The sequence below is a fragment of the Aythya fuligula genome, chromosome 2, assembly GCF_009819795.1.
Source record: "Aythya fuligula isolate bAytFul2 chromosome 2, bAytFul2.pri, whole genome shotgun sequence".
Classification (NCBI taxonomy): Eukaryota; Metazoa; Chordata; class Aves; order Anseriformes; family Anatidae; genus Aythya; species Aythya fuligula.
In genome coordinates, this window is record NC_045560.1 from 111776633 (window position 1) to 111795097 (window position 18465).

General features: G+C 39.4%; 1 protein-coding gene across 2 annotated transcripts in view; it reads left to right on the plus strand.

The window, feature by feature from the left end:
- Positions 1-7654: 7654 nt before the first annotated feature.
- PCMTD1 (protein-L-isoaspartate (D-aspartate) O-methyltransferase domain containing 1) overlaps positions 7655-18465 on the plus strand; it is a 41538-nt gene continuing 30727 nt past the window's right edge. For both annotated transcript variants that reach the window (XM_032181584.1, XM_032181585.1), the window contains exon 1: positions 7655-7842. The gene's annotated coding sequence lies outside the window, so the exon portion shown is untranslated. The remainder of the gene's footprint in view (positions 7843-18465) is intronic.

An 18465-nucleotide genomic window follows, 5' to 3' on the forward strand; every position in this document is an offset into this window, starting at 1 on the left:
GTGAAAGAGCTTAATTTGGGCTCAATATTTTGAAAAGCTCAATATCAGGGCTAAATGCACTCATTGGCCTTAGCAGGCCCACCTGGGACCTCCACTCACAAACCCTACCCATGGCCCCTGGAGATTCATTTATACTCAGGCTGCTGTACAGTGCAAGTATACCTAAAGTATACGTATCTCCATCCCTAAATTGTTTCGACTTCCTGCATTCACCTTCTTAGTTCTGGCTTGTTGCCTTGTCTTGTGATTGACGGGTTGTTCACAGGAGCTGTTGCTGCACCACTCTGCTTTGCTTATTTAGCTCAGGTGGTATTGGACTGAATCACTGAATCACTGAATCATTAAGGTTGGAAAAGACCTTCAAGGTCATCTGGTCCAACCATACCCTCTACCACCAATGTCACCCACTAAACCACGTCCCCAAGCACCACGTCCACTGTTCCCCATCAGTGAAGGGTACATTCCATGGTCCTGGCTTGCCCTGACATACCTTAAGCACACCCCTGCTCTGGTGTAAGTTCAAGGGCCATCATGACTGTCAGAAGGGAATTTCTCTTAAAAGTCAGTCACTTGAAAGTGTTCAGCATATCACACAAATAGGCATGCAAGGAGGTGCCCAAGTCTACCATTCTCACTATCAGTATACCTCTTACAAGATGTTGCCTTCAATGTCTTTTTTTTTAAATTCTTTTCCTTCTTTGCATACTCTTTCTTTCCAGAGCCTTCCCAAAATATGCTAGTGACACTTTTTCCATGATACAGACACTATGGCCTAGCTGCAACTCAGTCTATATCTCCCTGTATGAAAAAGGCTGCAGACAGAAAATATCCTGCACTTAGTGATAGTAGAAAGCTGCAGAAATGACCAAAGAGATTTGTGTAGTCAGGAAGAGAAAAAAAAAAAAGTTGTGTTTTTGAGCTTTGTTTACACTGTTCTCATTAGCTATTTTCTGCAATCTTCTGTAACTTCTCAAACCCAGTTGCATGTCATAATCTCTTTCTTCTCTTTCCTGCCTTGTCCCTTTACCCATCTACTTCACTTCACTCTTTATCTTCTCCTACCTACTTTTACATCCCATAAAGTCATGGAAGTAACCCCCTGCTACTGCTATGTAGTTCACTGATATGCATATTGTTCTCTGTATCCATATTCAAGTAATTATAACAATGGCAAAGGAGGGGTTTATACATCCAAAACAAGATTAACATAATATGTATAACAACTGAATTCTATTGTTTAAAAGATTTAAATCTTCATAGGAAAAAAGTTAACCTTCTCACTTTGCCAAAATATTAAATGTGTTAGAAATGAAGAGAGATGTGGATTTTTGACAAATTTGCAACATACTGATAGCTTTTTTCATCTTTCCTACTTAAAAGCAGCATGTAAGAAACAGATAGCTAACTCTAAGTGAATGACTGGACTTAAAAGCCTCTTAAATTATCGCACAGAAGCCAGTTGACTATCCTTAAGAGGATTAATGATAATGTATTATTAGCTCATACACAAGAAGAGTGGCTCTACAAGTTAATTTATATAAATGAAATTATATATTGTTCCATATTTGATTAACAAAAATCAGAAAAAAACAAAACAAAACAAAACAAAAAAAACAGGAAATCTCCCAACACTTATTATTTCAGAATAAAATTGAGCGATTATTTAAGATGCAAAATATAGTAACTTCCTTTTAATAGTGACTCATTCAAGGGAAGCTCATCAACTGTTTGGCTTCAAAGTATTAATCATGGTGGCATATAATTTTTCTCAGTTTGAAATGCTGTGTTGCTTCTAAAGAAAATAACATCATAAATTTAGCAAAACACCCTCTTGATTTAAGCAAAGAATGACACAAAATCTGTTGTTGACTCACTGTCAGTTACAGCTAGAGACAAATCAACATATCTTCATGGAGAATGTCTCGTGCTTACAGTTTACAATCCATGAGTAGGACAGAGGTGACACTTTCTGCTGAAATATTCATGTTGTATACTAATATACCTCTGTGACAAGCTACAAATGGATGAAAGCAGAAACACTGAAGGAAGACATTTCTTTTCCCATTAGGGAACATGGAAAAAATATGTAATGAAAGTATTCATAATGTTTGGCTTAAAATACGCTATTATTTGTAAAATATCATACAGATGAATAGGTAAATTCTACAGATGAGATCTGAAAGACAAACACTTGACTTGGTAACAAATTCTAGTTTTTATTTTTTTACATTTTATTGATCTTGATTTTGGTTGTATAATTATCAATGATTACAGACTACTGGAACCCTTTCATTGTTATGATCCTAGGTTGGTTCCTAACAGGAGAAAAGAAGATGAAGGCATGAGTAATAAACTAGAAAAATAATCAGAAGGTCAAACATCATAAAGAAGGTCAAACAGATCATAAGTGGCATATCAAGACCAATGACTGTGGCCACAGATTTGGTTTTATTTCATCTTTCAGTTAAAAATATACATATATATATATATATTTCTAGCATGTATTTTCAACGTTTCAAAATACAAACTGAGCATAACGTATGTTCTGGCAGCTAAAATAATACTTCTTCCCAAAAGGTGTGTGCCACCCTTTGCCCACACCCAGCAAGGAGCACTGCCAACGTGACTGCTCCAGGGGACCTGAGAATGGTAACACTACCTTAACAGAGAACCCTGTGCTACATGTAAATGAAAAAACCTCCTGTGCTCTGCCATCCTGATTTATGCTGATAAATCACTTTAGGTAAATATCACTGCTATTCCTGCTTACTCGGAGACACAACAAAAAAAATCACCCTTTTTAAAAGTACCTCTTTCAATCAACTAGCTTTGGAGCCTTTGGGAGACGTTCGTTACTCTGGTCTTAAGCATGATCAGCATACAAACACTTTTATCTAAGACTGTTAACCAAAAAACAGACAAAGACTGTTAGTTTTACCCAAACTGCAAAGCAAAGAGGCCCAAGATACAGAAACACTACAGCTTGCACATGTGGATCTCACCAGCCTTACAGGTGAGATCTATCAAGTTTCATCTGTAAAAGCAGCACCCTCCAAATGTGACTAAACTACTTCCAGAGCCAGGGCACACCTGAAAGCAGCGTAGCTGCATTCCTGTTTCAGAGGACCACAACAACATCATACAGAGCCAGCTGGATGTTTTGCTAATGCATTGGAGCTGGAGGTTACGACCTGACACAGGACCATGTAGTCAGACTACTCCCTTAGAGTTTAACTGTCAGTGGGTTGGTGGTGTATATGCAACAGAACAGACTCTGCTTGGCTTTGGCGCACTGTGGGACCTCATCGGCCTTCCTGGGAACTGGAACAGTACTCACCATAAATCTTTGGAAGTGACATTATAACTGCTGAGATATAGATGAGAGATACAAAAAGTATATTCCAGTCTCTGGGAAGGAAAAAAAAAATACATAAAACATTCTAAAAGTAAGATAGATAGGCCAAACATTTAGGGTAAAATAAACTGCTTTCTAGAAGTTATTACGTTTCCCTCTGTATTGTTTGAAATATTTTTGGGAGTACAGTATTTTTTGTTCTGAGACAAGATATTAATGTGGGAAGACCGAATCTTCAAGACAGAAGAAAGACACTGCAGCTCTGCTGAATTTCAAAGCCTTCTTCCTGACACAGGCTATGTCAATGACAATATAGGATACAGTTTGAAGTACATGTTCACTGTACCCTCTTTCCAGAAGCAGTATGTACTACAGGGAACAGAAAACAATATCCAAGAAGTGTATCTTCTACTTACACAGCCATGCTCTGTGTGCTCTATGCCTATAAAATGGACAATCAATGCTTGTCAAGAAAGGTCACCAAAAATAAAAGAAGGCAATGACAGAAAAACAAAACAAAACAACAACATAAAAATGAGCTTAATTTATATACTATATTAAGGCAAGAATATCAGAAGCAAAAGGCATACCAAACAGACTGAAAAGTCTACTGTAATTTTAAAGTGCCTGATAATTAAAGATGAAACAAAAAAGAAAAGTGAGATTAGATTGGGGGAAGGAAGTCTAATTGTGGAAACTTGAGAAAAAAATTACACACAAAACAAATGAGAAACAGGATATCATACTTCAAAGAGTTGCCCCAAGTTACAACACTTAAACATAAATTAAAAATATATCAGCTTTTGGTGTAGTTTCTAGTATGAAGACACTATTTTTATGTTGCAGAACAGAAGGAAAGCAGCAGCTTCTGATCTTCAAATCAATCTAAATATTGGACTAACCGTAAGTTCAGAAAATAATGAATTCTTCTTATCTTATGTATGGCTGCTCTTTGTGAAACTATTTGTCCAGAGTTCTTCAACATTTTAAATTTCTAATGGCTGTGCTACATTGGCCATGCCTTGCGCCTCTAATGACAATAAAGGAGACAGAGACAGTAACTACCTTTAACTCCAAAAACTCTGGTGTTGCCATCTCTTTGAGGCCAACTTTTCGTTCATGCTTCACTGGCATAATGGAAGATGATGATCATTCTCAATAAGGGAAAATGTTAGAAAGCATTAAATTTGCAAGAGTTGACAATACTATATCTTTCACAATTACTTCATTCCATTGGGTCGCTAACAAGTGGTCCTGCTGGATTGGAAGATCTTAACATTTCTATTATTTTAAAAACAACTTTCAAACAAGAAGATGTAACAAAAATTATGATATATTATCAAGTACTACTTACCTAGATCTTTGTATCATCTCACTCAAGCCAGTTCATCTGAATATATAGGGAATACCTATGGATTATGCTTTAAACAGAAATTTAGCTTTAGTTTCATGTATTTTTGGATAATTAGATTCCCATAGTATTTTAGTTATAATTTATATTCTACGTTGGTTCATCTCTATTTTATTACTTCCTGGGGGGTGCTTCTTACGTGTCTTTTTCAGACTCGTGCAGACCCAATACTACATCCTGATTTAATTTAATTTTATTCCCTTCGTAAAGCATCAGTTGAAAACTCAGATACATGTACTTTCCATAAAGAAGGAATTATATTTTTTTGGATTTCAGGGCCATGATCAATTACTTCTTCATTATTTTTCTTGAGCTAACTAAAGCTCTATATAACTAGACACTAGCTATAACAACTGTGATTGAGGAAGTCAAGTGCTGGAATTCAGAGCAGTACTTCTGATGTTCATCAGTAGATAAAACAAATGGCTGGTAGCTCACACATTAAATAGTCTTAGTTAAAACACCTACTTTAGGGTTTGTTTCTATGCCTTTGTACTATATGTCTTTTTTACACATCTAGAAAAGTCAATGCAAAAGGAAAAAAAAAATTACCTGTAAAATCTGTTTTCATTAACTACAGAAAATGGCAGCATCCTAAAATGATCAGTGTTTCAAAATGACATTTTTTAAGTTTTCAGTGTTGTCTAAAAATCTGTGTCAACATTCAAATGCATGCACCATAATGTGAAATAATTGACATAGAAATAGAGCTTAAAGGTGGGTCGTTTATGTTCTTCTCCTTCCTGTAGCTTTCCATAGGGAGGAAAAAAATTCTTACTTCATAGGGGTAATACCTAAGAAATACAAACCTTAAGAAATCGAACAGAACATTATAATGTTATAACTTTATTAGACTGCATTGCAGAACATCAAAAATATTTTGAATGCTGTCAGCTAAAACTTGGTCAAAAATTTTACAAGGTCAATCTTTAGAGGCCATTTTGGCAACTGAATATCTCCGAAAAAAAAAAAAAAAAAAACCCACAACATTTTAAAATAAAGTTTTGTATTTTATTTATATATATATATATATATATATATCCCAAAGCATATGAAAATACTTGAAAATTATTCAGTACCTCAGAACATAAAGTTGAAACTGACTCAAGGCAAGCCATTTTAAATACATTGATATATATAAATGGTTTTCATAATCTGAGATGCGCACAAAAATATAAACATCGTAAATTATATATTGTTACTTTTGAGTTAAGAGGACTATATCTAATTAATGCTGTTTGTCTCATTCTATTTCTAAGCTACTGCCATTTTTAGGAAGGCCAAAATGCTGTTTTAGTCTAAGGAGTAACATTTTTGTATGTACATAAGAAATTCAGTATGCCTAACTACTCAATATATATGACATCATCTTTATTTGGAATAGTTTTCATCATAAATTGACGTGCAGAGAATGAAGACAAACTGGAGCCTGTCACCTATTTCATACTTTATTTGTACGATCATTAAAAAAATAACAGAACATCAGGACAAAATACTGAAAGAATAAGTAATGGTTACATCTGCACAGAAAATAAATAGAAAACAAACAAACAAACAAAAAACACTTTGAAAGAATAATGAAGTTTAGGGGGCACATTAGTTTAAATAAATGTTGTTTTATGAAAGGATGTTCACTGTGCTTTAATTAAGAGCTTCTCATCAAGACCCAAGTTACTGCAACAGAAAATATGCACCTTACTTCTGGTTTGAAGATGGATAAGGCATTAGTTGAACCATAATTGACTGGGTAGAATTTTCTGTTAGACCTCAATATTGAAGTTTCTTTTCAGCTTTGAGAGAGGAGGGCTCAATGACCTTCCTAATCTGATGTTCATGTGCACTGCAAATGGAAAGAAAACAGTATTATTAGTTCTTTTGTATCTTCGGTTCATTGTAACCCGTAAGGAAAACAGCTATCAGAAAATGTCCTTAAAATCAAATGAGCAAAATATGGACACAACTTCTGTCCTGAGTGAATATTGATTAAGTGCATTTTGTCTGGCAGGTAACGGGGATGTGTGGGCTGTATGTGAGCAGATCTAGGAATATGATGGAAAGAGAGGGAATGAAAAGCAGGAGATCACACGCCCGATAGGCAGGACATTGTACACACTTACAAATCTGTCCAAAAGTTCTTCCACTTTAATTGTGTGCTGTGGGCATTACCTATCCCCTCTAAGGCCCCCAACCCCCTGTGATACTCACTCCCGGGCTCTTAACAGCTACATTTCGGTGTAGCTCATGTCTCAGGACTTCTAGAAATCCTGTTCCACCAGTACTCAAACGCTGGCTACAGCTCAAAACCTTACGCCTCTCGCTTGCATGTGGCAAGACTCTCGATGCTTAAACTGCTCCGGATTAAATTATCACCCTAAATGTCACCGAGGTACCAAAGCCGCTGTTTTAATCGTAACATCAGCTCGGGACCTTCAGGTTTCATATCCCGGTGGCCTTAAATCCCTTAAAAAAAAAAAACACAAAACAAAAACAAAACATGCTCGAACAGTGGTCCGTAGGAACGTAGTGTTGCACCAGAACACCGTGCATGTGATAACCCTGAATCCACAGCCCTTCCTCCTTTCCCAAACGCCGTGGGACCTCTCCTAAAATGCTAAATTTTGCCGTTTTGCCCCGTTCCCCGCTCCGGGGCCGGGCAGCGCCGCGGGGGCTCGGCCGGCGGAGGGAAGCATCCCCCCGTGCCCCAGCGACTGATGACGACAACCGCCAAGGCGAAGCCTCCCATTGGCCCTCGCTCTCTCCGAGCGCCGCCAATCGCGGGCCGAATCCAACCCCCCCCCTTTCCCTTCCCCTCTCCTCTGAGAGCCGGCGCGGGGGGGCCGGTCACGTGCCCTTCTGTTTACATCCTCTCAGCTGTTGGGGCCCCTCCTCCCCCGGCGGCGCCGTCTCACACCAACAAACAGCGGCGGCCGCCCCGCTCCTCGGCCCCAAAGGGGGGCACCTCCGGCACCCCCAGACGCTCCCCTTCCCTTCTCTCCCCCTCACACACGCACACGCGGCAGGCGACAGCCCCCCGCGGCTCCACCGCAGCGGCTCTGACCGTCCCCTGGCGGGCCGGGTGAGTGCTGGGGGTCGGGGGGCGCTAAGGGAAGGGGGACCCGGGGTGCGTGTGGGGTCTCTCTGGGGGTCACCGTGTGAGAGCTGGGGGGGGGGGTGAAGGGGAAGAACCCCCCCCCCCAAAAAAAAAAAGGGAGCGTTGTTGCCTATTGTCCGTTGGCCCCGCGCGCAGGCGCGTTTTTTTCTTTCTTTTTTGTTTTGTTTTGAGGGGTGTTGGATATTGGGGAGAAAAACTGGGATTTTGGGGACTTGGGGGGTGGTTGTTTTCGTGCAGAGCCTGCTCCCTTTGGTGGGGGGGGGGGGCTGGGGGAAGGTCCGGGACGGGGCTCGCCTGCGCACGCCCTCAGCAGCCCGTGCCGCCTCCCCCCCCCCCCCGCCCCAGCCCTCCCCCGTCCTTCCGTCGGCTGCGTAATAAAATATTTGTGTCCCCCCCCCAAAAAATTGGGCTGCCTTGGGTCCCCCCCCCCCCCCCCAAAAAAAAAAAATTGGGCTGCCTTGGGTCCCCAGCGGCTGTGCGGGGCTCGAGGGGGGGGGCTCCAGCCTTCGCCTGTCCCGTGTAGGAGGTGCCCTGCCTCCTCCTCCTCCTCCCGGTGCGTTTGTTTTTCTTTCTCTCTCATTTATTTATTTATTTATTTATTTATTTATTTATTTATTTATTTAACCAGGGAAGCGCAGCGAGGACGGGAGGTGACTTCGCCTCCCCTCCCCCGAGCCTGAGTGAGCAGCCCGAGGGCCGTGTGGGGTCCTGGAGGAGGCAGCGTTTTGTAGGGTCAGGGTGCTTCGCCATAAGGGCGCTGTTTACTCCGTGCTCCTGCTCGGGAGGAGGAGCAGGACCCGGCCGCCTCCTCTCCCTTCTGCTCGCCGTGGTGGGTGCCCTTCGGCATCGTCACCCGGCTGTGCCCTGTCTCTCGTCCCGCCGTCCCCTTGTCAGCTGGCTGCGGAGCCAGGGGAGGAATCTTGGCGTGTGTGGGATCCGCAGGCAGCAGCTGGGGCCTGGTTTGTGCAGCGCTGACTTTGACAGCAGAAGGGAGAAGCTAAAACAGGAGAAAAAAAAAAAAAAAAACACAAAACACAACGCCTGTGGTGAAAGTGAGCTGCTGGGGTGGAGAGGGAGATCCCTCCTTCTTGGTTAGAAGGAGGAAAACAGTTTTGGGGGCTCTGTAAGAGAAGAGATGGAGCTGCTGCGGTATGCTGAGAATGCTTATGTCCTTGTGGTACTTACTAGTAGCTGCGTAGGTACTTCCCTCTTACTGAGTATCCTGTCAAGTAAAAGTTAAGCACAGCTCAATTGCAAGCTTCTTCAAAGAAGTAAGTTTTCTTCTGATAATGAGCAGTAAACTCTCAGGCACACAGAGGAGGTGCACAGATGAGGATAATCAGCACTTGAATGATATAATGAAGATACTGATTCATTTTGTTCCTGTGCCCTCTGTATTAAAAAAAAAAAAAGCCTTCAGGTTGCAAAAACGTGGTAAATCTAATGCTTAAAGTCAGTAAATAAGATAAAAGTGTTGTGAGGATGCCTTTGTATTATTCTTCTGAAGGAATAATAATCTGATTTTTTTTTTTTTTTTTTTCCTCTCCCCCCCTTACTTCATTGTGGGTACAGGATAGCCCATCTCTGGAATGGATCAGGTTTGGATAAATGGAGCTGTTTTCTGCAGAACTCATGCCTGATTTGTTGGAAGAGTTTGAAAAACATTTTGTGTGTGTAGGCGGACAAATGTGTGAAAGATCTAGCACCATCTTAACTGCATTTGGGTGAATAAAGGTAATGATTGGAACATAAGGTGCGTTGTGGAGGTCAGAGAACCACAATGAGGGCTTTGGAGATGGACATGCAGCCAGATGTGCTTGACAAGTCAGTGTCCCTTGCATTTCTGAGGAAAAACAATTGGATGTTGTTGGGAGGTCTGCAGTGTGGAGAACGTCATAAAACTGCAGAACTGGGCATGATTACATAATGTTGAACTTGCACTCAGGACAGCCAAATGCTGTCTCTGGGTTTGTGTAGGATAAGGTGCCTTCCCTGCATAATCTTCACATCAAAGGTCTTGTAAAAATTTTTCTCCCTCTCCTAATTGGCTTACTCTGTGGATTTTCTTCATGCAACCTCAACCTTTTTGTTTTTGTTGTGACTTGCTCCAAGTAATTGAACAGCCAGCTTCAATACTGAAACACCACATTTATTAATTTATGAAGTCTTTCTGTATTTATAGTCCAGATTGGCAAGAATTTGGGATCTTGCCAGATTGGTCATTCTTACTGTTTTCTTGTTGATGACTGCCCAAGCTGCAACAGCTCCTTCTGAAGAGGTTTCTGCCTTACAGGAGTCTAATAATAGAACCTAGCTGCCAAACATGTATTGTAGTTTTCCATGCCTGTGCTGGACTGCACCAGAGCAGTTACTTGGCTGAGTTTCTATAAACTTGGAAGAAGAGCTCTTGCTTTGAGACTGTGTGTGTGTTCTGAAGGTAAAAGGTAGGGTCAGGCACGATATTGATGCAGGTGGAAGTCTCTAAAAAGCGCGTTGCCTATAACTTTTCTAGGCAAACTTGAAAGAAGAGTAAAACAGGGACAAATTTTCAGGTTCTTGCTGCAAGAGCTGGTTAGTAATACAGCTTCTTCCAAAGGTATTCCAAAAATTTAATACTGGCGAAATAACTTTTCCATGCAGCCTTCCAGAAGCATTTATGCAAGTAATTTTAAGACTTTTAAGACAAATGCAATAAAAGTAATTCTGAAATAGATGGGCAGTATAGGAATATTTATTGAAGTCTTCAGTGGATGGTAGGAAGTAACTGAGAATACAGTCAGTGTTCTGGAGGAGAAACATCTTTACATGTACCCCGCTCCTTTCATTTCCTACCATGTTTCCAAGTCAGTAGGATTTTGTGTAAAATAGAGATTAAAGCTCTGTTTTACTCTGCTGTTTGAACTGCATGTGATTCTCTAGCTGATCATGAGTTACTTCTGTGTAAGAAAAGTGCTTTGAAATTTACAGTGCTTGGCAGTTTCAGATGCAAACATCACTGAATACTATCTTACTCATTTTTCCTACTTAGAATATAGTTTCTTCAAACCTAAGGTGGGAAGAATGTGTGCCATCTTGTTTTGCAAATGAATATTTAGGGATGTGACTTGCCTAAAGGTGCTCTAGGAGCCTTCTGGTAGGGTCAGAGGTAGATCAGGTAGATTGGTGTGCCTCTTCTTCTTGAACCAGAGTATAGGGTTTTTCTGAAGGAGAACTCTAATGTTTGCTTTGCAGACGTGTGATTGCACTTTTTCACTTTTTACCTCTTCTTTTATGGAGTTTTAGGGAGTTTATATTAAATAACGTGGATATAATTACATTGAAACATCTGGAAATAACTACTGTGCTCCATTTCCTCTTAGGCTTATTTGTGCATTCTGGATGTTAATTAGAGGCTTTAGGCCTGCTGACTGCAAGCCCTTAAAGCAGTTCTTGCTGTTCTGTTTAAGAAAATTGGGCTGGGCTTCTGAGTGTTGAAGAAAGGACAGAATTTGTAGCAGTTTAGGATGTTGAGTATCTTTTTTTTTCAGGATTGAAGGATTATCTGGCTGCTGTTCAGAACAGTAGTGTTAATTTTCTCTCCTTTTTGTCCTCCTGGTACATCATGCCAACTTCTTGCTTCAGAGTTAGTGTTGCTACTGCAAAGTTGGCAGTGCTGTTAACTCATCACAAAGAGCCTGAAATCCTGACAACTCCATGTCAATTCTTTTTAAAAATCTACAGAAATCTGAATTGCAAGATGATTAGAAGCTTGTAGGAAAATTTTAAGGTAACAAGTAAAAGTAAACTGAAAGCAAAGATACCTTTGAAAATGGTGGTTAATCCAGAGGAATTTAGTTCTGAATGCAAGGAGAGTTTGAAGTTGTAACTAGAAAGAAACTGAGGTGTCCATCACTTGTACATTGCGACTACAATAGGTATGTGACTTCTCAAGTAGTTTTATCAGTCCTTTAAAATGATACATAAACACAAATCCTCCCTCGTTGTTAGGAGGAAAACAGTGTTTTAGAAGTAACCATAGAGCAGTTAAAAAAAAAAAAAACACCCAAACCCTACAGCCCAAAAATAGTTCAGAGGTGACATCAGGAAGTCACCATGGTAACTCTGGGCTACACATTCTGGTGCTTTCTCGTGTGGGGGAGTTCTGGGTTGGGGAGGTGACCATGAAACAGGAATAAACTGCTCCTCTAGTTAGAAGGCTGCCATGTGACAGTTCAATGCTTGGAGCCCAGTGCTTAGAAGATGCATGTAATGAAGTCTAGTTTTTGAGTTCAGCTTTATTTTGTATAGTGTTCAGTGAAGAAAAGATATAAAAACCTATTTTGTTCTAAATGCAGAATACTGAGTTGTATGAATTGTAGGGAGTTTGAGGTTAAGGTACCTGGAGTGTCATTAATGTGACTTAGGAAATCATAACCCTCTATTTAAAATGCTGTATTTCACTGCACGTTTTCTCAAGATAATATTTGATCACTGTGGGTACACAAAACAAATGTTTAACTTGATTTGCGGTGTTTTTAGGGTGTACAGGAAGAAAAATAGAATTACTGTTTAAAAATGCTGTTTAGAAACTTGGGTTTAGGGAGCAAGTAGTTTGATAGTGAAATGTAGAGCCTGAAAGCTTGTAAAGAAAATAGTTTCACATTGCAGGTATAGAAGGGTGTTTATAGCACCTTCAAATAGATGTCTAGTGTTGTTATCTGGGGAGTGAGCTGTTCAGTATGACAGAGGGTCTACTGAAGGCTTAAATTTTTATGAAATTTGGGAATAAAAAGTGACAGGCAGGATAAATCCAGATAGAAGTAGCCTAGCAGTTAGAAAAAGGATAACTTTTGTCTAGGCTGCTAACAGGCATGCCTTACCGGAGATTGTATTTTAATATATATATAAAAAATATATTTATATATACACACATGCACAACCAGCCTGTGTAGTGACTGTATTTAGTTTGCTCACAGGATCTGGAATGCCTCCAGGTTATTTTCTTTTGGTCTCTTGACTTACAGATCTTTTGGCTGATGATATTTTAACTTACCTGGTTACTTTTCCAGACTCAACTGCCACTTCATTTCGAAGGACCCATTCCCTCAGTCACGAGCAGTTTGTTTTTTTTCTTTTCTAAGGGTCTTAAATCACCCAGCAGCAGCAACTCTTCTCGCATACTCAGAGGGAAGCAAGGACAGGATGTGTGCAGAAGCGATTTCCGTTGCATTACTTAACAGTAATTGTTGCTATCATAGCCTGAGTAGCCTATAGTTAGTGTGAGCATCTGCAATAACACTGGAGGTCTGTGTTTAAGCACCTGAATCACATGTCAAGTATCAACAGTTTGTTATTACAAAAGCTTTTATTTGCATAATTGCTAAATAGAAATGCTTATTTAACCTGTCAATCATGATTGTTTCTTCCTTACATTTTTAACGATTGGCTTATTATTGTCCTTAATGATAGGTGCATATTTCTAATGGCAAATGCAAAAACTGTTTTCAGAATGAGTAGCAACAACTCTGTAATACTGGATGATGTTCAGTCAGGAGGCATTTGACTGTCATTGGCAATTTTTTTTTTCAGTTGATACCTACCTACCTCTGTCAGTAGATTTAGAGGTAAGAGGTACAATCAAGTCGGGGTTCTTACGTAATACCAACTTAAGATATAGTGAGGTAATACAGCAGATACAAAATATGTGTGTCTGAATGTCACTGTGCAAAGTATTGGTACTACTCTTCAAGTTAAAAAAAAATAAAATATACTGGACATCAGTTTCTGTCTTCAGGAGTGAAAGGGAACTAAATCCTAGAGAACATCTCAGAGGTGATGTCTTAATTCTTTATTCGTGCTTGTTTCAAAAGTACCTCCAAAGATGCTTCTCCAAGAGGAGATAACTGCATTGATATGTGGCTTCCATCAGTAAAGTCTGACAGTCATTGGAATTGTTAATGGTAATAATCAGCTAGGGACTTACATACAGAAATTTGTATGCCTGTGGTGTCCCTGTCCCAAATGAAAGGCTAGATTCCTATAAGTGGTTGCTTTAACACTGAAAGAGGAATTAAGATTGTGGTGGGGAGAAAATGAGAAGCCGTTACTATTCTGAAAGTTTGTGTTATTTCTGTAGCAAATTTTTCAGCAGATATTCAGGAATTACCATGTATTTTTCTTGACAAGTGTTTCAAAGAAAAAATCAAGTAATATTCCTCAACTCAATCACCACCACTGTAATGTATAATGGTAGAAGTTAAAAACTGTTGGAGCTACTTGCTTGGTAATGATTTTCAACACTTTTTTTTTTTTTTTTTTGCTTGTAGGTATGGCTAAATTGTATGGAAATTAAGTGCTGAAAGAATGAACTCTTAAAATCACCAAATGAGTACTTACTTTTAGGAAAACGAGAGGTTAATATTCTTGCTGTAATATGTTCAGTTAGGAAGGAATTCTGTCAGTATTTTTGTCGGGACATCAGTTTGCCACTAAAGTAACTTACTTCTTTCGGAAAAATCTTGAGACCCAGATTTTTCTTCTTTGCTCTTGTTGATGTTGGATTCTGTCAGGTGGGGTGTGCTGGCTCTTCTGCTGGGCATGTGACCCTGCTGTTTATTTGCAAAACTCTCCCCTTTCCCTTTTGAGAATGAAATGTGGGTCTGCTTTCGTTCAGTGTAGTCACCTGCTGTCTATTCTCTTAAGTGTTGTTGTCTTATTTCTACAAATTCTAAATTTGGTGTTATTGCAGTACTTAGGTCAGTAAAAACTGGAAGGGCACAGAAGAATTGTTGCTGAGTTTCTTTATGACTTCTGCAGAGCTGACAATTTGCAGCATTATAAATCCCATAGGCTTTAATCTCTGCTTATTTACTTCAGTTAATTATAACTAAGACTCATTACTGCTGAGTTTCCTGAGATTCCTGATGTCTTCTGGAGTAACCGAGTTCTCAAGAGAAAAGTCAAGTGTAGGATTTGACTCACAAGTTCTGGAGTATGTTGGATAAACTGGAGTTGAATGTGATATAACCAAGGCAGGTTATGTGAGTGTAGCAGCCTCTTGTGTTACATCTGTAAACTACACTCCTGTCAGGTGAAGGCCATGTGCTTTTTGACTGAAAAACAAATTGATAAGGTAGGATTGTGGGGATGAGTACACAATAGTGTGCAGTGCACAGCTGCTACATCAAAGAATGATAAAAGGTTCTGAACTTCCATTTTTATGGAATATTTGTATATGAAATATGACATATTTGTATGAATATCTTGAAATGGTCACTGATGCATTCCCAAATCTCCAGACTGTACCCGCTGTTGGTACTGTGGGTAAATGCTAATTTTTCAATAATACTTTACTCTTCCCTGAAGAAAAAAAAAATAATCAACAATGCCAGAAATATCTTCAAGTTAAAAATGTGTTTATGTAGTTTGTGCTCGGCACTTAAAGAAGTCCTATGAGAAGTATTTCTAATTTGGAGGAGTTCTGAAAAACTGTGATATCAGGCCTGCCTGAGGTTGTTGAAAGGTCAAAGATAGGTTGGAGTGTTTGTGAAGAACAAATAATTATTCATAAAAAAAAAAAAAAGTAGTGAAGTAGCTGTGTAAGTTTTATGGTTTTGGTCATTATCAACTCAGTGAAGTCTAGTATTTCACATTTTTTTTGAAAAATCTGTTTTAATTTTGTAATCTTAACTGTAGAAGCTTTTCAGTATCTTAGGTTATGTAGATAAAAGCATAGTATAAAAGGATATGCAGAAGTGTTTTCTGTAAATTATAAAATGATTCCCCTTGCCTGCTTTTCTCTTATTCCTCTGTCAATCATGTTCAGAGTGATACTGAAAGCCATGACTACAGTAAAGAAATGTCAACGATTTAAAAGCATTTCTGTGCTCTTGGAAAGAGGGATGAGTATGGCAAATACACAGGTAAGTGAAAAAAAATTCCTGTAGCTCAAAAAAAAACACAAAACAAACACCACAAAACATTAAAAAAAAAAAAAAAAAAACAACACCAAAAAACATGGGATTTTGCTAATCAGAGGTATGTTCTTTTTAGGATATGACTGAGAATGCAAACAAGTCAGTTTCTTCTAAATTTATGTAGCTTTTTAAAAATCTGTTGGAACTTGGATGAATAAGCATAATGTCACCCTTCTCTGTAAAGGTCTTGAAGTTTTTTTACTGGGCATAGGTTCTTGCTCTGAAAGTAAATTCAGAGTCTGTTCTTGCATAATAGCGTGTCCTTCTGAAACTCTCTCCCTTAGTCACAAAGGAAAGGATGTTTTCTGTGGTTAGGCTTTGATCCTGATTTAGTTTTTCATATCTGGAAGTACTACTCATTTCTTGCTGCTATAAAATACAATGAGGCCTGCTTATATGTATGTTTTGCTGCGTTCAGTAGCTTTAAGGATTGAGGCTTTAAGGAGGGCAAGGCACCTGTCATTAAGACATGGAACTGGGCTTGGTTTGAGTGCTCGTGACACTTGGGTCTCTTCCAGGAAAAGGAGTAGACTTGGGTTAAACAAATTTGAATGTAAGATTAACACTTGAATTGCCACTTGAAAATGAGAGGCTTTAAAGCGTTTGCAGTAGAAGTTTCACCCTTCTACCCCAACTGTCCCTTGGGTCTACTCTTCCCTGTAGCCTTGTGTGTGCTCACTCAGTGTGTCAGCAGTTCCCCGATACCTCAGGTTCTCCAGCAGCAGACTTGGGCCTCCCCCTTACCCTCCAAAGGCTGGCTCCTCTAGTTGTTTCCCCCAGTTCCTGGTTCCCCGGCCACTCCATGTGTTTGTGGGTACCACTGCTAGGTAGAGCTCACGTCCTCCTTCGTTGGCACCATGGACGTGTGGGCCCCAGTGAGCTGCTGCCACATGGCCCCCCGCTTGCTGCTGTGGAGACCTCTGTGCACACAGAATAGAGCCCCTCATGCAAGAGGGTTGTGAAAGTCCAGTGAGAAGACTCATCCTGCGTGGCTTTTGCATTTCCATGGAGACTTTTTGGTAGATTTTAAATATACATTTAGTTCGTACTTGATTTGTGGGTCTTCAGAGTTATGGTAAATCATGGCTGTGGTAAAAACCTTGAAGGGGTGGGGTAGTTGATCTCTGCTTTATATTAAAGTAGGCATTGGTTATCTTAAGAAATACGGGTCTGTGGATGAGGTTCTGCCTTCAAGTAATTGTTTGTGCATGTAACCAGTTACATTTGAAACAATGGGTGGACCCATTGCCATGCTTCTGGAAGTCTGCGTCAGGGAAAACTTGTAGTGGGGTGCTGAGGAAGACAGGAAGCGAGTAGGCAGGCCTCATCCACCTCTCCTGAAGATTACAGGCCTAAGTAATAACTTAAAACATACTGTTGTATGCAATGTGGATGTGGTATGCATACTGTATGTGTGTTGTATTGCACTAGACCATTTTAAGAATTGAGTAAACAAGATCAGGATGAAGCTGTATTTATATAGTGTTTTGTAAGAAGGGGATGCATGATAAAAGTTGACATCCTCAGGCTGTGAAAGTAAACATTTTGATAGTATAGTAATGAGCTGTTCGTAGCACTGTTACTGTATGCAATTGTCATGCTTCTAGAATTATATCTAAAGACCAGAAAATCCAAATGTTTTAGTACACTTTGAGTTTGATAGTTGATCAGCTGTGGTGTTTTTTATGAGAGTGCTGTAAATACATAGCTCTGAGATGAGGTTTCAAGTGTCAGGAATGTAACCATTTTCTATTTTTACACTTGACCTCATTTCTATTTTCTTTTGCTAAAGGCAACAGGCCTGTGTTGTTCTGTTGCTGCTGAAAGCGAGTTTATTTAAATAAATGGAAATGTTTATGTGCAATAAGCTTTTGAACTTCAGCAGTAGCTGAACTAGTGAATATTTTGTCGTGAGCCACGTTTACCCTACTGAAAATTATATGGACTGTGACTTGATCTGCTTAAGACTAGCTGCAGAAACTGCATTTATGGTAAGAGTTTAGGAGAATGTTTTGATTTGTGTACTTAAACCTGCTTTGCATTTTCTTAAAGTGGCTTTATTTTGTGACTTATTCCGTAAGTGATTTATGAGGGTGACACTGAAGGTAAAGGAGTATCATATTTTACTGTGTGATTTGCTGTCTTCTGGCCACTACATACTAAATTACTACACATTTTCTTTTGTGGAAAGAAATAGATTGCTTTTAAAGATGTTGAAAATTTGGCTTGTCCTTTACATCAAGGTGTCTGCTTAATTGTGGTATGGTCAGAATAACATTCAATATTGCAAAAATGTTTGTATCACTTGTATGCCTTACTACTTTTCATACTGATGAATCAGGACTGGATCTTCCAAAAGTGTTTTTCCCCCCAACATCTATACAGGTCTTCTCATTAATGTTTGACTGTTACAGCTTGTATAAAACTGTTTGCAAGGAGTATTCTCTGTTAAATACTGTTATACAAAGCTGTTTATTGTGGCAATGAATTTTGCTGCCTGGTCATTCTGTAACTCATTAATTCCTGTAAAATATGTGCACGGACAGCAGTTTCTCTTCTGAAATAACAGGTGCCTGATACAAACTCAGACACTAACAGACATCTGTATGTATTGAGCATCACTTATTTATAT